The sequence below is a fragment of the Belonocnema kinseyi genome, chromosome 10, assembly GCF_010883055.1.
Source record: "Belonocnema kinseyi isolate 2016_QV_RU_SX_M_011 chromosome 10, B_treatae_v1, whole genome shotgun sequence".
In the NCBI taxonomy this organism is placed as follows: domain Eukaryota; kingdom Metazoa; phylum Arthropoda; class Insecta; order Hymenoptera; family Cynipidae; genus Belonocnema; species Belonocnema kinseyi.
In genome coordinates, this window is record NC_046666.1 from 76,242,114 (window position 1) to 76,252,249 (window position 10,136).

The 10,136-nt window shown below is 33.7% G+C and overlaps 1 long non-coding RNA gene across 2 annotated transcripts; it reads right to left on the minus strand.

Annotated features, from left to right (window-relative positions):
• Window positions 1-1,817: 1,817 nt before the first annotated feature.
• Window positions 1,818-8,638, minus strand: LOC117182107. 2 transcript variants are annotated; one of them, XR_004468270.1, is made up of 4 exons: window positions 8,555-8,638; window positions 3,123-3,291; window positions 2,376-2,680; window positions 1,818-2,054 (listed from the first exon to the last, which is right to left on the minus strand). It is a non-coding gene; the product is annotated as an uncharacterized LOC117182107 (long non-coding RNA). The 2 variants fall into 2 exon arrangements; XR_004468269.1 differs by having other exon boundaries at window positions 1,818-2,075.
• Between the last annotated feature and the right edge of the window lie 1,498 nt (window positions 8,639-10,136).

The following is a 10,136-nucleotide window of genomic DNA, read 5'->3' on the forward strand; positions in this document are numbered from 1 at the left end:
ATCAATACAGGCTATATATAGGTCTCGTTGGTAGAATGCTGCGTTTTTGCAGACATATCTCTCGATGAGCTGGTTCTCCTGAGACCCTGCTTTCCATCAATCATGCTAGTGGGTATCTAAATTCTCGCAACAATATTCCACCTGTTGGTCAACAGCTTTGACTTGTTGAGTGTGTGATGACGGATCCGCAGTTGCTCGCGAAGTGTCGAACCTTGGCAGTAAAATTCCTGCCAGATTTTATGTAGTCAATCACATACTAAATGCGGGACGCATACCACCTTGCCTAGTCAACGTTTGTGTTGAGTTGGTGCATTCGGCTTTTGTTTTTATGATCAACCGTTGCTTTTGTTTCACGGTTTGCTGCTTCCAAATCTCTCGCTGCATTAAACAAGCTACAATTGATGGTCAAGAGGTTGGACTCTTCGGAAAAATCTCCACGAAGCTCGTCAAGCAGTTCAGCCAGATCTTTCAGCTTGAGAGAAACCTAATTGTTGATGTTTCTCCGAGCCCTGTAGAATCGATCTTCCTGCATTAGATGCCTGCCCGCGGTTAGTCTTGGTGTCGTCTATCTTTCTTTAAAGCCGGCTTGTTCTGACTGCGGTCAAGGTGGGCGCTCCCGCTTATATAACCCCTTTTCTGGATTTCTTCGGCACTGTTGCGCAGTCGTTCATGCGAAAAATGCGAGAGCTCTGGGTATTTCTCGCACCACAGGGCATGCAGTCAGGCCATGTAACCTTTTAATTCAGGGGCCATACTGATATCATAGCACTCCAGCGTCGTTCCTGAGTTGCCCCATCCTCTCAACATTTTAGAGATTTTGCCGTTCCATCACATTGCTTCCGTCTCGATTGGCTTCCCCAACTCTAGGGTAGTCTGCACTTTTATCCGATCCATTTTCGGGAACCTTGCGCATCCAATTGCTTTAAACAGCACTTGCTACAACTATGTTTGGTGTCTTCATTATTGGTTGAATAAGCAGCTAGGGAAAAGGGTTCAACCTACCACGTAGAGCCCCGCATGCAAGGGTAAGGCTGCATAATCTGAGAGGGCGCCCGGTATTTCAGAGTCCCCTATTGAGATACCTCTCCAGAGTGCCACTAAGCTTTTGGCACGGTTGATACGCCTCTGTTTAGGGGTGATTTCTTCGGGACCTTTCCCAAAAAATTTTCTGCGACGGCTAATTATTTATTGTAACTATATTCATCAGAAACCTTTGGTACAGAAACCTATCCGCAACTTAAAGACGCGTTAGTGGCTTTATCATGTGCTCAAAATTTGTAAAAACGACATTTTTTACCAGAAGGAAAAACAACAGCTTATTTTAAATGAATGAATGCGATTATCGTTCCATTGACCTTTTGCACAATCACAATAAACTTTTATTTTCTTATTAGTAAAAATACTACAAATATATAGTAAATTTACGACGCATATCTATATGCATATCTGGACGCGATCAACTAGATGATACTTAACTAAAAATATAAACAATAAAAAGCTAACCGAGAAGTTAGCGCTAGAAAGTTTTAGCTCGCGGAACTGAGCAAGATGAAGCTAGAAGTTGGCCAAAACTAAAAGATGCTCGCTCGCTCCATCAAATCATGAAAGTTCTATCTCGGTCGAGCAAAGAATAAAGGTGTCACTTCTCGCTTCTAACCCATACGCGAGAAGTGGCACCTTCATGCGCTAATTTCTCGGTTAGCTTCTTATTGTTTTGATTTTTGGTTAAATACCGTCAAGTCGTGTCGCGTGCGTTGACATCCTATCGTTAGGACACCTCGATATTTTTATTTTACACCAAAAATATTTATTGCATACTCTAATTTACATACACATTTATATATTCCATGCCTCACCATAAATTATGAAAATTATGCTTATAAATTTTCACTTGTAGCATTTGTTTATAGTATCCTCTCACTTTTTACTTCATATAAAACAATTATTGAACTTCCATGTAATCATTATGTAATGCTACATAATGTGTATTATTTTATGCACTATGGGAACTCTTATCTTCCTAGAAGCAGCCTTGTCCTCCATATTTAAGACAACTGTAACAAATGTAGAACCATCTATAAGATTTAAAAAAATATTTAATAATTTCCAAGCAAGTGAACAATTTTGAAAACAGGAAGGATTATCATTTTAAATAAAGTGCTTTTCTCCAATTAAATAATTCAGAGTGAAATTCAGAGTGAAATTCAGAGTTTCAGCATTCTCAATGTAACTGTATAACATCTTTGTTATACAGTTAGATCTAGAATAAATGTCGTCGACTTAGCTATACATTTTCTTGTGTAAATTTCACTGGTAACCATCGCCAAATCTATTCTATTATTTTTAATTAATAACCATAGTTTCAATATACAAACCTGTCACAATGATTGCATTAATAATAGTTCTGCTTCTATTTCAGGCTCTAGTTCTGGTTTTGGTTCTGGATTTGTTTTTGGTTATTAAGTTATTAAGTTTCTGTTGTGTTGCTGATATTCATTAGGTTGCCCAGTAATTGGCTAAGTCTTCGATTCTCGATTTTTGTTCTCTGCTCTGAGATTCAGTCCTCCGTTCGCTAATATTTCCACGAGTAATGAATTTTGCATTATTTGTTTAACTTGGTTAGGAATTCGCACCAGAGTACGTGCCTTAATCTTTTCTTCTAGAACCGCAGTATTTCGCACTATTTAACAATAATATGTTGATATTAATATCTCATTATTTAGTGTCTTTTTAAAAAATATATTCATAGTTTTCCAAACATTTTTCTCCTGAAAAGTTAAGGGTATTTACTCGAGTATCATGTGAACAATTACATGGTATTATATATACGGTTTTTTCTAAACGTTTGAAGTCAATTATAGTAAATTATTAAGAATAGATATTTATACTGTAGATAGAATTAATTACTCATTTAATTATTGCTATTTAAGGAGGAACACCACTGTGAAAGCGCGAAAATTAAGTGATTTTCATGGATTTTCTTTGTAGGTATAAATAATTATTTGAGGATCAGACAAATAATAATTTAATTAGCATATATTCAGCTATATTCACACGCATAAAGTTTCCATTGCATGTGAGATAGCGCTAGTTGAAATAATATGGGAAATATTAATACTTACATTAAACCTATTAATTCTTCATCACTGGGACGATTCTATAATAACTGACTTCAGCGTTAGATCCACTGCAATATACAGGGGACGGATTAGAGCCAGTGTGAAGTCAGCTGCAGAACGCAGGTTCCATGGACGTGTGAATTAGAAGGAGCTAGTGGGAGCTAGCTTGACACTATATAAGCATACGCAGTAAAAAATATAATCAATTTTGTTACAAAGCAATTTGCTCCGGGTTTTCATGCCAAAATATCCCCTAATACCCATTTTCGACATAAAAAATACTAGTATTTTTTACCAAATTTATCATTAATTCTAAAACTTCAAATCAAAATTACCCAAAATTTCTCTATTTCATTAAAAAATTGAACCTCACAGCCGTGTTCGTCTCGCTGGTAACAAACAACGCATGGTCGGCTTTGATAGAGCATTTTTATCAAGACATAAAAATATAAGATTAATATAAGATTTTCACCTCTGGGGAAATAAAAGAGCCGGTATAGTCCTATAGTTTGTACGTATTTCTGAAGATTTTTAAAAGTATTTTCCCTAATAACCGCGCCGGAACTTCCAAGTTACGCGCTAGTTCAGAAGAACCTAAGCTGGCGTTTTCTTGATTGTTGAATTCACAGCAAAGTAACCTGTCACTTATTAGTCTTCTAGAGAACTTAGTTATTCCATGCGCATCCTCAATGTGCCCCTTCTCCCTGCAACTGCGCATCGCAGCTTGGATTCTTCTGAGCGAGCATAGAGGCTCGTTCCGGGCGACCTGCGTTGATTAGGGAAAGCATCGTGTGCACTGAGCGGGATGCGTCTATTACCAACTCGCATAATTTGCCACGCTCGCTACACCCACGAGGCAATCTTCATGCTCATTGATAAGCGATGTCGTATCCCGTTTGCTGTACAACCTAGTATTGTTTTTTTGAAACGCAGAGTGAGTATTTGGTCAAATTGTTCGGAGATGTAAAGACCCAATATATCTAAAAAATTGAAAAAATCGAAAATTGTGATCTGTTCATTGCGATCTTCCGTTCATCACTATAGTAAATATATATCGTCATACTTTTTATTCAATCCCACACTTCTTGAATCTACTAAGTTATTTACAACCATATTATTATACAACATTTGGTATACAACCATTAATGGTACTTTTTTGCTTCTGAGAGAGGATGTTATAACATTAGTGTATTTTTAGTTTCAAGTTAATGTATGAGTTATTAATTTCTAATAGTATGAACAGCAACATTGCATAATATTCCTTTGAAGCATGGAATTTTCAATAATTCTTGTTATCAAATACCATTTCTAGGTCTAATATTTTTCATAAGCTTGACCTTAAGTTTGAGACAGCAAGAGCGAACTGCCTGCAGTAAAAATGCACGAATACAGCATGTGGTCCTGGTTACCAGCTACATTGAAAAGAAGAAGAACTATGCATTTCGCCAGGAACAATCATACTTTTTAATCACCCTCGCCCTAGAACTAAAACCGGAATGACATTCAAATTAAATATATTCTCAACGTAAAATTACGTACGGAAAGTAAAGGAATTCTACTGACGTGGCCCAGTGCCACAGGTGCCAGAAATTTGGATACGGTACTACCTACTGTAACCATCCCCCAAGGTGCGTCAAGTGAATAGGAGAGAATTTAACTAAGAACTGCTATAAGAATCGGGAAGCAAAAGCAGGATGCGCCAACTAAAAAGAAACAAACACATCTAAATAAAGAATTACTCAGCCCATAATAAGCATTTGAACAATATAAAAGTGAAGAAAAAGCAAGGTACGAGAGTTAGAATCCAGCCAAGCAGAAACATCCTACCAAACTCATTTTGACCCCTGAAGCCGATGACTGCTCAGATAGAATTAAATAGTCAGGAAAGCGGATATCAAAGATGAATTGACATGACGAAGTAGGTTAAAAGTAAATCAACAGCGACCCCTCAACAGGAACTTCCAGACTTGTAAGTAGTAGTGATGAATTGATCAAACTAGACGAGCAAATCAATCTTAAGGAATTTCTGCAATTATACTAGGATAGAAAAAACCCTGTTATGAATCAACTAATTTTAGACTATGACACAAGCAGCAAATAAAATTATAATCGGTTCGAAAATTGACAAACCCTTCATGAGAAAATTAATTAATATTAAGTGATCTCGACTCCAAGTGTATAGTTTGAAACTTTACCAGTAACAACAGGAATGGGAATACAATACAGGGTGTCACAGCACTTAATTAACAATTAAAGAATAACCTGTCAGATGCACACCTGAAAAGGATGACAGTTCGTGTGTCATTGCCGAGAGTGTGTGCGCAAATAATCTGAGGCCATGTAATTTCAAATTTAAACGAGGTTGTGAATGTCATTGGTGCAAATTCACACGGTAACTGCGCGAAGAGATATCAATTTTAGGAAATCTTAGCACCAAGTAAATTTATTTACTTGAATCCTGTTTCTTAGCATCAAGAAAATATTCGTTAACAGAAGTAATTTTTATTTAGATCAGGCATATATCTTTTGTTGATCTAAAAAATTAATTCTTCGGCTATCTTTTCTTGATTGAAATACATATTTCTTACATTCAAGAAAATGATTTCCTTAATTCAAAAGTCAAGATTCGTTGAAATGTGATTAGTCGTTCAAAGAAATATATATTTTATTCAAAGAGTTCGATCCTTTGAACTGATTCGGGACACATTTAAATCAATCATTTTTCCATACTTGAGTTAGGAATTTAGGTTTATTTAAATCAAAGAAATAATAATTAAATTCAAAATAATATTAATTAAATAACAGTATATATGTTTTTGTCATAAAGGGTTCATGCATTTACAGAAAAGGAGCATTTATTTAGATGAACAAGGTATTGTGTTTACGTAAATTCTTACTTTTTCGGTGGAAGAAAATATTTTGTTTAATTACTAGAATTCAATTATTCATAACAAATAAACAGTTATTCCAACGAAGTAATCATTTTGTTAAGTCATAAACTTAACAATTTAGCGTCATTTGTTTCAATTGAATACTTCTTTAGATTAAAGAATATATTGTTAAATTAAATATCCATGTTTTTGATTTGAAAAAATATTTCTTTGGCATTTATGGTGAGGTTTAAATACGGTTTTTCGCCTTAAAATTTCCTTGTTACGTTAGCGTCGTGGTTAACGCTGTGCACTTTACACTCGATAGTCCCAGGTTCAATTCCTGCGGGGGTTGGATTTTTCAGCGAATTTTTCTGTTTCAGGTTCATCACAATTTTAAATTATGTGATTTGCTTAAATTAAATATGTATGTAATTATAATTTAGGTTAAAAGAATCCAATTGCTTATTTAGGAAAATATGTACTACAATTGAAGTACTAACTACTTTATTGCACTCACGCATGGTCTAGGCTAAAGAAATATTATTTTGAATCAGAGATATGTTTGTGTGCTTCAAATATTCAAAAATTTGATGTGGGGAAATAGTTTTTTGAGCCTATAAAATATTTGCTTGTAAAATATATCTTTTTCGTCTTTAATTAATATTTCCTTGATTCAAAGAAATATTTCGCTTCCACCAACAGGTCGTATTTATTTGCCTCAAATAAATGTTTCTTTGAAAATAAACAGGACTTTCACCTACTTCAGCCAAATAAAATTCACTTTGTACCAGTAATCCATTTTTCAGTGTAGAATTCAAACGAATTAGAATTTCTGAATTCTCATGAGAGTAGTGAATTCTTTTAATGTTTTACAATTCTTTTGAAATCATTAGAATAAATATGTGGACTTTCGCATAAAAAGGGCCCTTATGACTCTTTTCATGTTATGGTGTTACCTTTTGGTAACGCCATTTTTAAATATTTATTATTAATAATTTACATATAATTTATCATTAAATTTATTTTCTTTAAAATATTTTGCCTATGGTTTAGCATATATGTTATTGCGTTATATATAGTTGCATATAGCCGGATAAATTTCAGACATTTTAGGCCAAAAATGAACGTTATAAATAAAAAAACAAATTATTGGGGCATTTTTGAAATTGGAACTTCGAAAAAAAGGTTTTTCGAGAAGAACGCATTTAAACTTGGCGAGTGCCATGAACATCCATGTTATATTATTTCTCCGAACATAAAATATTAGTACTTCCGGCTACTATCTGGATATAAACATACGCGTAATTAATTTAGTATAGGTCCCAGTATCAAACCCCACTTAAACCCAAGAATAATATTATTAACCTCCAGTTATAAAAACTCGAAAATCCCCTAAACTGGATCCGGCCATAAAGGCCCTTTTCAAGGGGACGCCCACTCTCGCGCGTGCATATTAAATGGAAATATTAAATATTTAAAACTTTTTCTTAATTCTCTTGATATCTTTACAATACACCATGAATTATTTCCAATTTTTAAACGATATATGTAATCTCTGAATTCTCTTAAATATGCGTATTATATCTCTGAAATATTTAAATTTTATCAACACAGAAAAAACTTAAGTTAAATTTTGTTGCATGTCAAATTTCCCGCTGTTAAAGTTTACATGCTATTTGGCAAAATTTTATCCTACGATGGAATAAAAGCTGTCGTCTACTATGGCATCCTTAGCAGATTTAAAAGAACACAGGGAAAACCAAAGTTAAAATTTGTTGCAGTTAAGAGTTGCAACAGTTAAAAATTAAATATATTTCGGCGAAAGTTTCACCCAGGTTAGGAGAATAATTTCGATCACGCTAAAGTGAGCAAATTTCGATAAACATGTAGAATAAGAAACAGAAAAAAGAAAAAGAATTGTTCTTACTGCTTTAGTATCTCCTCGGAAACAAATTACACTATTGTAGACGAATCAGAACTTATTTATAATAAGTTGCGCAAAAACAACTGACCGATGGGAATCCCCATTTCTCTCCAACTTCATGAAGTTAAACGACGGTAGAGAACGCCAGCGTCGCGATTCTTGCTACAGCTCTAATGAAAATGGAGCGATTATTAGACAAAAGATTATCCTGGCAAGGTTAAAGATCGGAAATTATCTTCGATTAATGTAAAGTTTATCCGACAAGGTTAATTTTTGTTGCGGTGAATCTTTCACCTGGAATCGACGTAAACTTTATCTTTCGTTTTTTCTGTGAATACCAATAACTTATGTACATTCTCTGATTTTTATAAATTCCATTATTATTTTGAACTTTTCGAAACTCTTTGAATTGTGAAAAATGTTCTTAATTGCCACGAAACACCTGAATTATCTAAGTCTTTTCAAATTTTTCTGAAAGAATTAAATCATCTATAAGTCTTTGATTTTTTCAATTTAATTAAACTTTAATTGTAAATAGTCAATTGATCGTACCTCACTAGTGCAGACATGTACGAACAATTTCCAACTAATTTTGTCCCGGGGTGGAATTTTAACATAGGTTTAACTAATTAACGAACCTAATTTGAAAGCGTCATCGAACGTGGCCAACCAGGATCTTCGTGTCAGATGAAAATTTTACCCAAAAGAAGTGTCTTGGAAATTTCTTATACATGCTTGCACAATGAAAGACCGATTCAATTCTCATTAGAGGAATACTCATTGTAATTAGTCAATCAATCGTTTAGCTTAACGTTTAACAAACCATTTGGGTAGTTTTTCCATCAAGGTGTCAAACAGGCAAGGCTTTATCTTAACGCCTGAATAGATTTATTGTTGCTGATTACTTCAACTTCTCGATTTTAGAAAATAATGCATTACTTGCGGTGGCATAATTGGAAGTGATGTTTTAAAAGTATGTTAAGTAGTTCTTGGAAATAAGAAAGGCAGCAGACAGGCTCGCATCGTGATTATAAACTCTTATCACTTTTTTAAAAGCGCATAAAGGCCAACAAAGTTGCGAATTATTGACAATTCTCATTATATCCAAGAAATATTGCATACCTTATAATCACATGATAGAAATTTAAGTTTTAAAAGTTGAAAGTTAAAAATATACCTCATGCAATTAAAGCTATAAATCATTTACACTTCTCATGATTATTCGAAAATATTGCATTTCTTCCGATGGCATGATTGGAATTTATGTTTTAAAAGTACTACAAAATTATGCGTGATTTACAGAAGTTTCCTCATTAGAGCGAAAAAAATCCCATAAATTCAATATAAATGACACCATTTTTTCCACTTACTTACAATTTTTTAAATTGGCAGATTAGTTTTTTCATTAAGAAAATATGACTCTCCGTATGCGTAACAATCTAAGAACGTAACTTTAATATTTTTTTAACATTTAAAAGAACAACAAAATACATTTTCAATGTATTTATATCCATTCATTAAGGTAGAATTAAATTCGACTATTTGAATTTGATTCGAACTTTCTATAAGGCCCCATTTATCGCGTTTTCTGGATACATTTTTCACATCAATGTATTAAATTATTTTGTTTTTATATCAAAATTTATTCTAATAAGTTTTTACTTGAATCATTCTATAAATTTGACTTAGGTCCCAAGATTTTTCTACTATTTGATTAAATTTTGAATTTTTTGCTAAGTGTGAATACCGATTAAGGGCATGTAGTACTTACAGTTTCCCCGGCTTTCTCCACAAAAATGAAAATTTTTAAAAACTGAAATCGGAGATGCTATAAAATATCATAACGGACGTCCCCGGGCTCTTTTTTGAGGGATAATAACAAAAAAAATTATTGTGCTGAATAAGAATTTTATGCATATGCATTATTTTGAGGTTACGTCGTTTTTCATCTCTGCCTTTCCGATAATCTGGAAATTATTTATGAAATAAACTTTTTTGATTGCCTGCAAACAAGGTTAATTACGGGAGGTTAGTTACTATGTTTATTTGTAAGTCCAAAGTTTTCGGACAAAAATATTGTGTAATTTGGAAGTAACGCTCGCATCAATTGTACCACACATAACCTCGAAATATACACGCACGTTGTTAGCAATATCAAAAATTTTTTGATAAAAAAAACACAAAAAAAGTGTGTGGGGACGTCCGTTAGCATGTTCGCTA